This window comes from Eriocheir sinensis, chromosome 7, assembly GCF_024679095.1.
Source record: "Eriocheir sinensis breed Jianghai 21 chromosome 7, ASM2467909v1, whole genome shotgun sequence".
NCBI classification, from domain to species: domain Eukaryota; kingdom Metazoa; phylum Arthropoda; class Malacostraca; order Decapoda; family Varunidae; genus Eriocheir; species Eriocheir sinensis.
Window position 1 is genome coordinate 2,615,737 of NC_066515.1, and position 15,493 is coordinate 2,631,229.

Genomic DNA, 15,493 nt, shown 5'->3' on the forward strand with positions numbered 1-15,493 from the left:
GAGGGGGGGAAGAGAAGGGAAGAGGAGCACTGTAACGCTCACAGCCGACTATTTCCTCAATTTTACCGGGAATGGCGTGGAGGTAAGACGCTGGTGTTCTCCCTCTGCTCCGTGGTACAAGTTCCGTCTCCTTCGTTCCCGCCGCATTACTCGAGGTTAGTTTAGAGCAACGTTGCCAGATTGTTGTACTTTGCCTGCTATTTGTTTGCCGATTTCCGACCCCAAAACTGCTTTCATCACTCGAATAACTGCCTTCATATATGGTTATCATTTAAATGGTTAATTATCGGTGCTTTAATGTGCCAGAAACCGGTAAATACGATGCTCTTGAGGACGAGAATCTGGCAACGGTGGTTCAGCGAGATGAGATGATCCGTGTTGGTTGTGTGAAGTCTGTCCGTGCGTTTCCAGAGCCCTTGTTTTGTTATTTGGCCCAGTTATTAGAGGAAGTGAGCGATGGTTTGATGGTTGTAGTCGTGTTGGTTCGTGTAATGTAAGCAAAAGGAATCATATAAGGAATGGGAATGGGAAGTGCTGGTTCTTGGAGCGTATTCCCAGACGTTTTCTCAATAAATTTTCCTAAGCCACAATGGAGACTAGTTTGGTTCTCATGAGTTCTTTTTCACTTAAAAATTGCAGAACCGTTGTATAACTAACAATAGGCTAGTAAATCTACCCAATTATGGGCATTAGTTTCTTGGGGGTGGGTAGGGGGGGGATTATTTGCTGGGATCAACGTGCCAGATTGTCGTATTCAGCTTCCTATGTTTGCCGATATTCGACCCCAAAACTGCCTCCTCGACCTCAATATCTGCCTTCATATACAGTTATCGTTAAAATGGTTAATTATTGGTGTTTTTTTTGGCAATAGCTGTGTCTTAGAAACCAGTAAATACGAGGCCTTTGAGTATGATAATCTGGCAACGTTGGCTGGGTTGAGTAACGATTTATTCCCCCTCCTTTGTTCAGGGTAATTCATCCGCGCTACCCATTACTAGCCATTTACCAGCGTCTCGTCCACTCATCGGTCTCGTTAGAGCACTTAATCCTTCTCCAGAAAATGTTCTAAAATATAAATCGTACCTCCTGATTCGCTGTTCAGTTCTAAAAATCCTCGATTATTGCCACTTAGGTACTGCTTTGGGTGTCCATCTGTTATTTTTACGCCTTATCAAACCTGACCAAGCCAATTGCTTCTTACTCATTAGATTATCCAGATTTTTTTTTACAGCACATAGCAACTCAAGGGCAACAACAAGATTTAAAAAAAAAGCCCGCTAACTTTTGCTATATTGCGATAAGTATATATATAGAGTGGCCAAAAGGGACGTCAATTTCGGATGATTTACTATTTATTTTTCCTTTGGGTAGTTAAGACTCTTAAGCGTTTTATTACATTGTTTGTAGATGAAATTGAGCCATCTCGTTGACGCTTAGGTGGTAGCCGATGATTGTATAGTCTGGTGGTGGTGGTGCCCGAGGTCTGGAGGGATTCTGAAGCGCTTCGCTCGGGACAGAAGCGGAGTGAGCCTTAGTAATGAGGACTCTGGTGCTGGCAGGATGATTGGCCGTTATTAGTGTTACGTAGTAGCTATTTACTTTATCAGAATCGTGTGGCATAAACATAGCCAACAGACCTGCTGTATCGATGAAATATTTAAAAAAGTCAGGTGTCTTTGTGCGTCGAATGTTGTGCGTGAATCCGAAACGTAGCTAGTCAATTGCGCAGTCTCGTTTGTCTTCTGAATTTTATTTTCTTAGGCTTGGATGAGCTGTACTTTGGGTCACACACACTGCCAAGGAGACTGTCTTGCACACGACGGTGGTGAATAATGTTAAGAAAGGAGGAAAGAAGGGATGTTAAGAAGGAAGGAAGGAAGGGATGTTAAGAAGGAAGGAAGGCAAGGAGGAGGGAAGGGAGGGAGAAGGGAATGGCGACTCGGGACGGTATACTAACGAGACACCGAACATGCCTGGCCCCCTCACGCAGGCTTAGCAGGATACATTAACGGTGGCTATTACTTACGGTTTAGATAAGCTTGACTCATCAGCTGAAGGGAGGGGGTGAGAGGTTGGCCCGGTCCCGAAACAATGTTGCATACGATGTGAGGACGGAAGGGGAAATGTAATGTCACTTAGGGGTGTCTAAAGTGTCTGCGCATCCCCGGCTTAAGCGTTTAGTGTGTTTTACTATATACTCGTACCTACTTTTGACCTAACACGACTATCTCCTCCTCCTTAATCCCCTTAAACTTTTTTCTCTACCCCTACCGCCTCTTTAACCGCCAGTCTCCTCCTCCATCTTCAAAAACTACGTGACCTCCAGACCTCCTCTTTCTCGACCTCCACAACCTCCTCCTCTATTCCACCTTTTCCACAACCTTCTCCTTCATTCCACAACCTCCACCTCTACCCCAGATCCTCCTCCTCCACCCAAATGAGAGTTGAAAGTAGCGAGATTGAGTGCTGAAAGGGAGTGCCAGAACAGGGAGAGATGGAGACACTTCAGGGTGACGGAGATATAGATAAGTAGACAATAATAATACAATGGACATTTTTCAGAGGGTTGTTCGTCCTGTCCACGGAGCTCCATCACGGTAGAGGCTGCGGCACTCCTCTCGCCGGGCAGGTTGTTTCATCTGTGCCTCGACCCTTCCAGCTTCCTCTCCTCGAAGGTGTACTAATTTACTTAGCTCTTCGGTCTGTTTATGAGTAGCAATCCTCTTAGTCTCACTCGATTCCCTTTAGCTGTTGTGTGTGGCTTGTCATCTTGTTTTCTTCTGACCCTCCCAGTCTTCTCCAGTCTACGGTCTCCTAAAGCTCTTGGTCAGGTTGTGGTAATCCTCTTACGCCTGCCAGATCCCCTGCTCTCATTTGTATGGAGTTTTTCATCTTGTTCTCTTCCAGTAGTTATATATTTTATGAAGTAAACAATTCGTTACTTTTAGCTGCCCTTTTATGCCAGCTTTTTCAGTGGCAGCAGCGAGTAGAGTATAGAATTCACTGATAAATCCTTTCAACATAAATAATAAATTTGCAGCAATAAGTACTTTGTAGTTTCTCTGCACCCACAAGATCCCATTTGATTCTATATGCAGTTTGTCATCCATTTTTTTTTTATAAATTTAACATTAATACATTAACTAATTTAATCATTTGTATGGTAATTTTTCTTATTTTTATTAGCAGTCAGTACTATATAGTTCAATAATCATACTTTTGTAAAGCATGAATAATCAACTTGTAGTGCAGTTGATGTTCGACAAGCAGCAAAAAGTGCCATAGAAATTCAACTAGTCCATAATACCTAAAGGGGGCTCCGGAGACACCTTGTGAGCATCTGGTTAGTAATGAAACCAATTTGAATGTACATGGTTTATTTTTGGTTGTTCATATGTATATGGTAAAGTGTAGAGTTAACATGCTCCTCCATTCTTTCCAACAGACAGACCGCTCCTGAAGGTTGCCCACCAGCCGAGTTGTCCCTAGACCCTGTGGCAAGAGTGGTGGAGTGCTGCCATGCCGCCCGTAAACCACAGCTTGTTGGAGGGTTGGAAGGTCATGGTGTGCTCCGCCAGGCAGGACACCTGAAATATGAAGCAGCTGGATCAAGATTATGGACAGTCAAGCTCCTTGAGGAACCTGTATCAACCGGTGGCTGAGTGGTTAGCGTGCTGGGCTCTCATTCATCACGCCATGAAGAACATCGGTTCGAATTCCCACGCTACCACCTGGGATTTTTCTGTCACTGCCGACTGGCCCAAGACTACCCACATGCTGTCCAGAAGACCACCCATCAACCCGGACTCTAGAAGAAACCATCCAGTGAATCAAGAATGAGTTCCAGGGGACAGCATGAGCCAAGCGTAACTAGCGCCACTATAAAAAATTCATTGTCCCACGACGGGCTTGGGGGAAACATCTGGCTCCTGACGAAAGCCTATCGGTGCTATAGGCGGGGAGGGAACAAGATTACGGACAGTCGAGCTCCCTGAAGAACCTATTTCGACCAGAAGGACACACACTGGAGAGCTACTTTTCAAATTCTGTTGTTGCAAGTTCTTCTGTACTGTCTCCGAGATATTTTGAAGATTGATCAATAAACATCTTGGCAAGAACACTCTTCTTGTTTGATTTTACAACAAAAGCTACCAATTCATCTCCGGAGAGTGTTCGAGGTAGTTTCGACTTATATGCCAATTTGGTGCAAATTTGGCATATTTTACTGAAAATCCCACAAATCCTGTATAATTTCAACACTAATTGTGCAATAAAGTAAGGTACAATATTGCAATAACAGCCTACACACAACACTTTTCTCATATCAAAATAACATTGTGATTATTACTGACTAAAAAATTAACTTGCTGCAGATCATATTTGTCTATATAAAACCTGGGAATTTATATACTTCAAGATCCTGCCTGTTCCCCAAAGATTAGTTATGTGCAGACTCAAATAGACCCCTAAAAAAAACTATTAGTATGAAACTTATTTAGAAGTAAAACCACCGAGAAATCACTATTAAAGTCAATTATTGCAAGGTATTTCTGCAATAAATTCCATAAAATGCTATAGTTGGTGGTGCATTATTTGGCTCCTTTACTGTAGTTTGCTAAAATAGACAACAGCAACAGAAAACTATATACCTGTGGAATTTAACTTGTTTAGTATACAATATTTTAACCTCTTCTAGAGAATAGTATCAGTACATTATATACTGTCTAAAAGATGCAAAAATTCTATATGTACTAAATTGATATAAATCACAAATACATTGTTTTCTGTTGCTCTTATGTCCCTTCATGGTGCAAAGGAGTTAAACAATGTACAATTAACTCCAAAGGTTGAGAGAATGCATCACAGAAACACCCTGCAACTAATGAATACAACAGTACAGTTTCAGCTACGTAATGCACCAAAACCTTAGACCTTTTCCCTAATACATGCTAATCTATCCCAGTGCTATTCAACCTGCTGGGCTAATATCTGGGGGGGGGGGTCATTTGATGAATGGGAACACTTGCGAGGAGAACAAACACAGGACTTGCACTACAGTCAGACACAGCTATGAAATCCAACTGGGCGGATAAGAACACTTGTCAGAGTAGCCGTCATTGGAGGTGAGGGAGGAAGTGACATGCCGTCCTTGATCGCTGACAACATTGAAAGCAAAACTGCCATGTGTTATGGAATTTAAGCATTTTTTCGATTATTCTACGAAGCAACACATTCACAGCACTGTATAGAATTATTTACTTTATACAGAATATTTAATGAGCAATTTCATATAGTAAATGGCTGACATATTAAAGTGATGTAATGGGGGGTGAGCGACAGTGCTGTGGAGGCTCGGGCCCCACCCAAATGGACTTCATGTTTGTGTCGGACTATGATGGAAAAGGAATTTGTGTTGTGTCCATGGAAACGTGACACGAATGTAGATGGAAGCTAATACTATATAGTGGGGTGTGGGGAAGCTTATGGTTGGCTTACTAAACTGGTAAAAGTGAACTGAATCTGGATCTTTATCTTTCCTCTAGAATAGATTAATAAGTTTAGATTTTATCCAAGGAAACAAGTGACTTTCTAATATGTAAGAATAAATCAAGCTTGCAAATACATAAGGAAAATACTAGTAATAATTAAAAAATCTTTCAAATATCTAACTATAAAAGTACAGTAGGGAAGGATCACAGCCAAAAGCAGGTTGAGAAGCACTGCTATAGAGCATTCAGTCCTATATATACTATAACAAAAAATATTCAAATCCTACCTGCACGTCAGTCTGCTCACCGTCCAGCTGAAGATCAAATTTCCATCCTATGCAGTCTTCCTTCCAGCTTGGCTCCTTGTCCTCCCTGTAACATAAGGAACAAAATTACAACACTATAAATAAAGGTAAGTAACAAAGGTGATGAATGGAAACAAAAGTAAAGAAATAAATGTAAAGCTTGCTACTCTGAGATGAGGTAAACACATGATAGGAAAGCATGAGGGCACGTGTGAGTGTGAGTTATGGTATGGGCGTGACAGTAATTGGAGCGAGTGAGTGAGTGGACTGAGGAGTGAATGAATGGGTGAAGCGTGATGCTCTGAGATGGCTTGGACACAACACTTGGGAGAAAAAGAAAATAACAATCGAGAGAGTGTATTGACGGGAACCGCAAAAGGAAGTAGAGAAAAGGTAGGAGAGTAAGAGGTAGTGGTAGGAAGATAGGCGAGCGTGTAAAAACTTGGCTGTGGCTGTGCATGGGTGAAGGACGAGGCACTCACCAGAAAATCGAAAAAAAGGAAATAATAATAAATGAAGGAATGTAGTAATGAGAACAGCAAGAGGAAGTAGAAAAAAATAGGTAAAAGTGCAGGAGTTAATGGTAGTAAGGAGGTCAAGAGTGTAAGAGCTTGGGTGTGGTCATGTGTGGGTGTAGGACGAGGCACTCACGAGGAATAGGAAAATAAACGAAGTGGGGTATTGATGAGAATGAATAAAGGTATGTGTGTGTCTTCTGGTATTGACAAGAGCACAAGAGGACGACTCATATGCCTTCCGCCCTTCCTTCCACCTCACATTCTGTACCTTAAATTCTTGCATCCACACCACATCTCCTGTAAACCTCACCCTTATCTACTCTATCCATCCTCTCCTGCTGGCCCACATACTCTTCTGAAGTGCCTCATTTCTACCACATACAGATAAAGTAAATAGATAGATATTTCACTGTCCACAAATATGCATAAAAAGAAATTACATAGTATATCAATCACCCATGGTTCAGAAGTTTATCCTAATCAATAATCCACAAAAGTATCAAGTGTCTACAGGATAATATAGAAGTACCCATACATCAGAAAGGGAATAATGGAGAATGTTGGAAAAGGCCTTAATTTGCTCTGCAGTTCACTAGTAATGGTGAATGATGATAATGATTAAGGCAAATGCATATAAAATCATCTCAGTATTCGATTCTATAAAGTCACAACCCTCACCTAGGGAGCAAATAGTACCAAGACCCAGATTCTCAAATGTTTCAAGGTTTATACACACACACACACACACACACACACACACACACACACACACACACACACACACACACACACACACACACACACACACATTTCTGAGAAGGCTTTCATTGAGATTGAGTTACTATTTACATGGTGGGTAGTTTCATGAGCCTAGTGATAGTTTGACAAGGCTTCAGCATCATGAATGTAAAAAAAAACCACTCATGAGAACCTAAATAACCTCCTTTGTGGCCTATGGAAATATTGAGCTAGTATTTCAATGGGTAGTTTTATGGTGGGGATTGGTGATAGTTTGACGAGGCTTCTCCGCCTTACTCCCGTGAAAAAGAAACCCAGTCATGAGAACCTGACTAATCTCCTTTGTGGCCTAGGGAATATTTATTGTGGGAGCTGAAAGCATCTGAAAACATGAGCCTTAGTGTGTATTAGGAAATGGTCAATCTTTACCTTTCTTGGGTGGTGTTCCTGTTCAGACTGTCTTGCCAGAACCTCCACTGCCTCCTTCCTCACATCCTCATCTTCTTCCTCGTCCACATCTTTGCTCTTCTCCTTTGTGTGGTAGCCCCGTCATGGCCCTGCTGTGCTCATGTCAGCATCACTAGGAAGGGAAGTGTTCAGTTAGGCTTGAAATTTAATATACTACATCTGAGGAAAAATATGTTGGTCTTGTTATAGTAATTGTAGTTATATCAGTGTATTATTATTATTATTATTACATGTCACCACGAATTAGGAATGCAGGATCAATGGAAAAAACCCACGGCAGATAGATCACGCCACCTTGTAGGAATGTCATCAGTCAGTGTTTATCGTTCGATCATATCGATATGTGTAACAAGCATTTCGTCAACTTAGAGGTCACCTTGACGTACGTGACCATTATTTTCCAAGCCTTAATCTTCACTCCTTCCCGAGAGCCCGACTCACTCAGACCTACAGTCTCGGCTTTCTCTCCAACGCCCCTGTACTTAGGTTAAGAATATATTCACCTAAAGCAGTGGAGTGTTCTCATTCACGCCTTGTTCATCCTCTCAAGACTCTGTCTAAGCTACACGCAACCTGCCCCGGCAAGCCGTTACATTATTGGTGGCAAACGGCGCCCAATGCGCCCGAAGCCGTCGCTACCTCGTTCTTCTACAAGCGCTACAAGCCACAAGAACTCACCAAAAAAAGGGGACTGGCGTACAAGGAAGGAGTCACAAGCAACAGGCCACTACAAGCTCACTGCAAGCCACCTGCTATGCAGCCGAAGGGGCCACGCCCACGAGCCGCCCTAACACACAGCTACAGGCTACAAGTGGCAACACTGCCGCTGCCAAAAACATCGCCCAAACCTCTTCCGGCAAACAGTCAAACAGGGCAAACTTAGACATCTCCCGGTGACTACAAGCAATTACCACTACAGGCGCCTACACAAGGGGTTACATACCCAGGTCGCCATATCTACTGACGCTGCCCCATAACACTCAAAATACGAAGAACACCGCAGCCGTCCTATATCTGGCAAGGAGTTCCGGGAGCCGCCACCGGCTAACGCTCAGCCAGCACATTCAGCGACGCCATCCCGTTTCACCGAGGTCCGCCCTCAACGCCATCAATCAACAATCAACGCACTCCAGCCGCCATTCAGAGCTTCCTACACGGCTCCAGGCTCCTGGTAACCTCAAGGCGACGACATGCTTCATCGCCAGTACTCCAATATCAGCTAAAAAGTCTTGGTATTGTTCCTTTATACTATTTTTTTCAGAAGTGCTGATTAGCTTAGTAAGTAAGTAAGAGTTACTAACCTTAACATTCTATTACGTCTAACAGACTACTTGCTAACCATCTCCTCTTGCTTTTAGGGGTACTATGCAAATATTAATTCAGACGCATTCCGTACTTATTTACAGCTAATAAACTATGATAATATATTCTCGCGGAGTTTAGTCTAGTTATGAACAAAAAGACACTCACTAAGATCGGTGACACCTTTAAGCAGTTAACACAATCCACGGAAGAAGAGGGAGCAGAACACGATACACCCACCGATGAGTTTAATAATCTAGTGTTACGTTCTGGCACTCATTATTCATCAATTCCAGAACGCAGGGAAAGTTCACCATAGGGTACGTCAGGATACCTACAACCCACTCAACCAATCTCGAACATGCCGACCGATCATCCTGTCGGCCCACCTCCTCCACATCCTCCTGCCTCGGGCACCTCTAACTTGATTCGGGTCATTTCAACTCACACCAGTATCAGACAGTTTGCAGGCAGTGAGTCAGACTACACGGCGAGACAGTTCCTAGATCTATGTGAGTCTGCCATCGTAAATTCCTCCATTACGGAAGATCATGACAAAATTGCATTCATACGGTCCCAGTTACTACCAGGCTCGCGGGCACTGAATTTGATGCAGTCCTTGGCTTTCGCATCGGGGGACATTGGAGTAAACTATGAGGTCTTTAAGAAGAACTTTATTAAAATCTTTGGGGGCGGTAGTAAACCAAGCATCGTTAGACAGATGGCCCACATGGTAGATTCCCTCCAAAAGAATTCCTCAACAAAACCGATTTGGGACGCTATGACTGAGGCAAATCAGCTGGCAGTTGACTGTCAAAATTCAAGAAGACGAGCAATGGATGTCACAGGGCAGTATGCAAAAACAACAGGTGAAGACCTTCTTGGAGTTGTTTTTTTATTTATTCCATATTTCAGAAAAGAACCGCCGTTCTGCCCTTACCCTGACCTTCAAACCAGGCGGGAAGTTGGTTGACTTCGTCTCAGAGTTAGAAGTCAAGGTTCAAGAACACACTCACAATCAGCCACTAGCAGCGGCCGTAGCTATGCAGGCACAAAGTAAGGCACCTCTCACCTGTAGGTTTTGCAAACAGTCAGGACATTCCGAGAGTACATGCTACTCGAAACGTAGGGACTCAGCACACTCTACACAGGGATCTGATAGGAAATCAGGGGGATACAGAGGCTGCCATCACTCATCACACAGGACCCCTAGGCCAAACCATCAGCGGAAGACTGCCTTTGGCCATGTCCACGGGAATTGTTTTCATGATACAGATAGTTGTTATACAATACAAACGGCCAGGGAGGAACAGAAAAACAAATCCCAGGCAGACAGTAAAACAAACCCCTCCACTTCTCAAAATAAAAAGGCATGACTACGTGACAGTCACAAGGCATACATCCAAGTATCCCATAAGGACGATAATGATTTGGAGCAACTTGACTCAGTCATTGCCGCCTTGGGACAGAAGCATAATTGCCCCACCTTGCAAAGTGGGCAAAACTTCTCTCACCTTAGCGGTAGACACAGGAGCGACAGTAAACGTAATAGACTCCGCTTACAGGTCACTGACACGACAGGCGAGAGGGGGAAATTGGCCGCTACAAGAGAACGACCTGAATGTGGTAAAAAGGAACTAGTGTTCTGCTGTTGATTATTGGTATCTAGGCACCTCATTCAGTGCACCTATAAAAAGATATGCCTGGCTCAATGAAAAGGGATTACCAGTACTGCTGTTAATGTTATCTAGTGTACAGACAGACAGACAAACAAACATAAGATAGTATAAAAGACAAAATTCCTTTCTGTGATTTTGTAGTATTTCAAACTTTTAAGTAATTATTAATCCAATGGTTCACACACACACATATACCCTGCTTTTTATGTAAACTTAGGATTTGTGGACAGATTACAGTAAACCCACTCTATATCAAACCGATTACAGGGAGACACAATCTGTTATATCCAAAGATCTGATGTATTCGAGGGTTAATTTCAAATGTGCCCCTGGCCTCACAACACGAGATGGCAGACGACACCACACCGGGCTGGACGGGCACACGGCAACGCGGGAAAGTGTTGCTCAGTTCAAAGTGTCTCCGCGGGCTTTGGTCCGCCGCTGTGACGGCGCGTGGCAGGAGGCGACGAGGCGGAGAGGCTGTGATTAGAGGAAGCCCGGCAACACGCCTCGCGCAGGCCAGGCGCCGCCACTCCTCCCAGGCACCGACACGACACACCAGGCATGGCTCTCGCCGCGTGTCGCCTCCTCCTCCTCCTCCTCCTCCTCCTCGGACTAAAAAAAAAAAAAGAAAAAAAAAAAAAAAAAAAAAAATTCTATTGTTGGGAACGAAAACCGAAAATGCAAGGAAAAAGATTTTGGTGTAGATACGGAGTCCATGGAGGAGTAAGAGGACGATTCTGAAGTGAATGGAAGGATGGAAAGTGTGAGTACGAAGGTCGGTGATGGAAAACAGGAACGAGATATGGAAAAGAGAAAGATATGGAAGAAAATAAATATATTCAGGCGTTCACTCACAGCGGCAACGAGGAAGAAAATGCCAACCTTACCCTTTCCTCTACTCCTCCTCTTCCACTCCTCCCTCCCTTCCTCCTTAACTCCCTGCCACAAACACATTCATGAGGCTTTTCTCTCCAGGTGCAGAACAAACAAAGGCAATTACAGCGAACTTCTTTCCTTCATTCCTCTTTTCTTTCGGGCAAACTCAGGGCGTGGATGAAATGATTTACTGTCGGAAGCAAAAATAAACTTAAAATAAAGAGAAAACACGTTGAGGAAACTAGATATAACTCCCGTCAAAGGAGAGAATGGAAGCTTGAGTAAGAGAGAGAGAGAGAGAGAGAGAGAGAGAGAGAGAGAGAGAGAGAGAGAGAGAGAGAGAGAGAGAGAGATCCACACTTTACTCTTCCTTTGAAAAAACAAAATGCCTGCGGTAAGTGGCCGGGGTCAGGTGAGTATCGGCTGAGTCACACGGCTGCGACCCTTGCCAAGGCCATGGTGGTGCGACACAGCTCTTTGCCGGACGTGCAGCAGAACACACGAAAAAAGTCGGGACAATATGCCGAGCCTGAGCCCTTCTGCCCTAGTCATGCACAAAGCCTCAGTAACATGTGATCTACTACTTGGTCCTACTTGTATATATTTGAAGATCTTGTATACTAGTGGAGGCTGAGCGGTTTGGGTAAATTAGTGGAAAACGTATGTCGAATGCCACCTCCTGACAATTCTGGAGTCTCGGAGTGTGTATCAACTATGAATATAATAACCTGCGGTCAGTTGTGCTTTGAACATAAAAAGGGTTACTATAAAAAAATCATTTCTGCAGGCTGTAGCAGAGCAACTTAAGACACTCTACAACCCTTGAAAGCTTTCTACCTACACCAATGTTACATCAAACAATACTGATATGTTCCACGTACATACAGTTGCACTCCTTCATTACCATATTCGTTATACGTTGACGGAAGATGATGGGGATAATATAATAAAATGCCTGAGGAGTTGGTAGGGGTTGGGTAAGAATGAAAATTATTGAAGGAAAATGATGCCAAAGGTAATCTTGAAAAGAAGGGGAGGATGGGGATTAGGGGGGACAATAACAAGCCTCCATTACCTCGTCTCCAGTAGGATGCAAACTCTTCCCATACTCTCACTAACGAAAGGAAAATATTTACTTTTTCCCGCCCGCACTCCACACACATTTTCTCCCCCTCTTCCGTGTTCACCTGCAATGCCGTTAATGAGGATGACACAGGTGTTGACAACGTGGTAACTCAGAAAAGGCAGGTAAGGGGAGAGAGAGGACAGACAGGGAACGGCCATCACCCTTATCAGCCTCCGGTTTCACTCTTTTCACTTCTCCCTGCCCACTCATTCCCTCCCCGTTCCTCTTCCCTGATCTCCCCGTTCACCTACCTTTATCTTCGTCATCGTGTTCACTCACCCACTGCTATCTGATTTCTTATCGTCATCTCTTCGTTCTTGTCACCCTATTCAGTCATATTCCTTCACCCTCATCACCTCCTTTCACCCTACAAAAAGGCAAAACTCTCGCCATCACCTTGCCTCACCCTCTACATACTGGCCACCGTTCATCTTCCCTTCCCCTCGTCACCCTGCCACTCATTCTCCTCTCCCTTCACGCCCCATCTCCCTCGTCCTCTCCCTCCCTTCACACTGCCTTAAATACCCTCACTCTAACCACGTTTCTCACTTTTCCTTCTCACCCTCTTCACCCCCATCGACCCTCCCTCACCTTGCTCTCAGTACCTCAATATCTGCTCGCATCTTTGTCCATCACCGGAGGAGGGTCGAGAGCCAAACTTTGTGTTACTCTTCCTTTCCACAGCAAACCCATTCTCCCTCCCTCCTGGATTGTGGCTGCCTTCACTGTTACAAAAGCTCGTTTCTTAATAAAAATGGCTTATTAGTCGCTGTTTCCCGCCAAAAACTGCAACGTAACCACCTTTACCCTCCTTTCCTATCCTTACTCTCTCTCCCCGCCATCACAGGATAACCGAAAAGCAGCACCATGCTAAAGGTGACGCGAAGGTGAAGGGCAACACGGCAGGGTAGGAGAGGAAAGGAGGAGAGGTGTGGCGAGGAAAGGAAAGTGTCGGGCGGGTGTGGCTGTGCTTGGTGATGAGGGGGCAACGAAGGGTGTGGCGCCCTCCAGGTAATGGTGATGGTATGGCGCCGGTGGAGGTTGTGGCGAGGGGAGGGGTGGTGGTGGAGGTGGTAGTGGTGTTGGTGGTGAAGTGAGTATAGTGATGGGTGGTGGTGGTGGTGAAATGATTATAGTCATGGAGGTGGTGGTGGCGAGGTTTCGTGAGAGCGGTGTTGGATCTCGTGGTGGTGGTGGTGGTGATTTTGTTGTTGATAGTGAGGGTTGTGATGCTGGTGGTGGTGAATCTGGTAATAGTAGTGGCGGTGGTGATGAAGTCTGTGATGATTTTATTTTAGTTGTTGGTGGTGATATTGTTGTTGATGTTGTTGGTGGTGGTGATGGTGGTTGTGGTCATGGTGGTGGTGGTGGTGGTGATGATGGTGGTGGTGCTTGTGATGAAGGAGGGTTTGGTGGGTGTGATGGTGGTGTTTCAGGAAGACAAAATGGTGCAGAAAGACGTGGTATTGCAATATACCTGTCTGAATAGATCTCAACACGACAGGTATGGCCTGCAGCGACGCCTTCTCACCTGCATTATTCCGAAGCATCTGCGGGTTACAGGGTGCGTCATCAAAGTGGAAACTAGCAAGAAGAGACACTTACCTGAGCAAAGGTGTTCTGTGCAGCCGCGCGTACTGGATTGTTTTGCTCCTCTCTTTGCCTGATGTCTTGCAGCCACAGATCTGAAGGCGGACAAAGTATAATTAGAGGACTATTTTCTGTTGCAATGATAAAATTAAAGATTGAGTGAAGTGATTAACTACATTGAAATTCACAACTTTAACGTTCTTTTCTCAGTGGCTGCAAAAGTTTTCTTCGAATTTGTTTTTCAGCATCTGCTTTAAAAGTAACCATGTTGACGTAGTTTTCGCGGTCTCGTGGAAGTTTGCTCGTTCCTTATTCTGTTGTTTAAGATTTTGAGCACACCATTAACTAAAACTGTAATTGGCAGAATTTCCTGATAAGACAAGTAAAGCTCTAATAATATTCCTATAGATAAACATTTGCAATAACAATTATTCACCATATACACACTAGTAAATTTTTTTAACAGCAACACAACAGAAGCAAAATACGAATATTGAGAAATGTTTACACAGGTACAATGTTTCGCTGATGACACGAGCACAAAAAAACGGCAACAGGAAAATGACGGGAAAAAAGTTTCCTGAAGTGCAGACATATTACATTTACATGTTTCCTTATCGATGTGTGTGTGTGTGTGTGTGTGTGTATGTGTGTGTGTGTGTGTGTGTGTGTGTGCAATTGCATATCCACCTCCTCCTCTTCCTTCTCCTCGCACGCAAACACAACCAAGAAAGAAAACGGAAGAAAAGACCAACAGAAATCACCGGACGGCTCACAGGTGTCGGAATAATTCAAAAACACGTCCGGAACCCTTCGTCCCCTCACCCCGGATGTCCTCTCCCCTCCCCTAATACTGTCTCTCCCTAATACTCCGAAAAAACAGAAAAAAGGAAAAAGGAGAAATGAAATAAAAGTTCAATCCATATATGTTTCGCCTTTAACTCCATCCACCACTGTCATTACCGCCATCACCACCACCGTCACCTCCACCTCCTTCTCCTCTTCCCCTCTCCCTCTTCCCTCCTTCAACCTTCACCCACTAAATAAATAATAAAAAAGAACATAAAAACAAAAGTTATCGCCTGACCGAGCCATTAACATTCACCAACCTGGGGTGAATTAAAGTTTCAGTCCTCGACACAAAGTCCAAAAGCCCGCTTGCCACATTAATGAGGAGGAGGAGGAGGAGGAGGAAGAGGAGGAGGAGGAAGAAGAAGAAGAAGAGAAGGAGGAGGAGGAGGAGGAAGAGGAGAAGGAGGAAGAGGAGAAGGAGGAAGAGGAGAAGGAGGAAGAGGAGAAGCAGGAGGAGGAGAAGGAGGAGGAGGAGGAGGAGTATGAGGAGGAATACATAGGAATACATTGGAAGAACAGACACCAGAAGACCTATCGGTCTATGGCG

At 44.2% G+C, this 15,493-nt stretch overlaps 2 long non-coding RNA genes across 2 annotated transcripts; one reads left to right on the forward strand and one right to left on the reverse strand.

The window, feature by feature from the left end:
- Positions 1–23: 23 nt before the first annotated feature.
- Positions 24–4,120, forward strand: LOC126991428 (uncharacterized). The gene is made up of 3 exons (XR_007745513.1): positions 24–155; positions 2,563–2,675; positions 3,446–4,120. It is a non-coding gene; the product is annotated as an uncharacterized LOC126991428 (long non-coding RNA).
- A 1,654-nt stretch (positions 4,121–5,774) lies between these two features.
- On the reverse strand, positions 5,775–8,332 carry LOC126992475 (uncharacterized). Its single transcript, XR_007746578.1, has 3 exons — positions 8,197–8,332; positions 7,480–7,630; positions 5,775–5,861 (listed from the first exon to the last, which is right to left on the reverse strand). It is a non-coding gene; the product is annotated as an uncharacterized LOC126992475 (long non-coding RNA).
- Between the last annotated feature and the right edge of the window lie 7,161 nt (positions 8,333–15,493).